Source organism: Pollicipes pollicipes, unplaced genomic scaffold (assembly GCF_011947565.3).
Source record: "Pollicipes pollicipes isolate AB1234 unplaced genomic scaffold, Ppol_2.1 Scaffold_1600;HRSCAF=1878_pilon_pilon_pilon, whole genome shotgun sequence".
NCBI lineage: Eukaryota > Metazoa > Arthropoda > Thecostraca > Pollicipedomorpha > Pollicipedidae > Pollicipes > Pollicipes pollicipes.
In genome coordinates, this window is record NW_023595962.1 from 9,741,624 (window position 1) to 9,742,340 (window position 717).

The following is a 717-nucleotide window of genomic DNA, read 5'->3' on the forward strand; positions in this document are numbered from 1 at the left end:
ACCCCATCCCTCGGCCAGCGTTGGTAGCCGAATACGGGATGCAAGCTTCAACGCGGCACTCGTGTTGACACGTGTGATACAGCTGTTGTTTGTTGTGGTGGTCACTGTCGGATGATTACAGCTGTCGGTTTAAAAGGCTGGTCTCGATCGTCAGGTTTTCGCAACCATTCATTGAAGGTTTATAACGGTCGACACATTTGAAGTTTGTTTTCATGAACGTAGGCGGTTAGTAAGGTTGTCACGCTTTGAATGCTAGTATTCGACCGGTTTTCAATAAATATCTAAGACCGGGAAACTGGTTAGAACAAGGACCAGAAACAAGACTCTGTAACAACAGGTTGGGCGGCAGGATACTATCAGAATGTATAGATGTCAAATTGGTACCGGCACAGTGATCTCATATGCTGCGTTTTATCAATGATCATTGCAATAGTGCCATCCAGCACCATTAGATTGGCAACACCTATTCTAAATTTTTAGTAGAAGTGTGCAACTGGAAATAGAAGCATCAGCTGTACAATGGTAAAGAGACGCAGGTAAACTGGTCAAACTAGGTGAGCCGGGTGAGTTAACGGACACCGAGCCGGACTGACGTTGGTCTCCGGTGTCGTCCGTCTCGCAGAGCGACACGCAGCGCTTTGCTTTCGGAGGCTAACCAGTTGCGCCCTTGCCCGGCTGCCGAGCACCGGCTCTTCGGAGAACGGCGTCTGGCTGCAA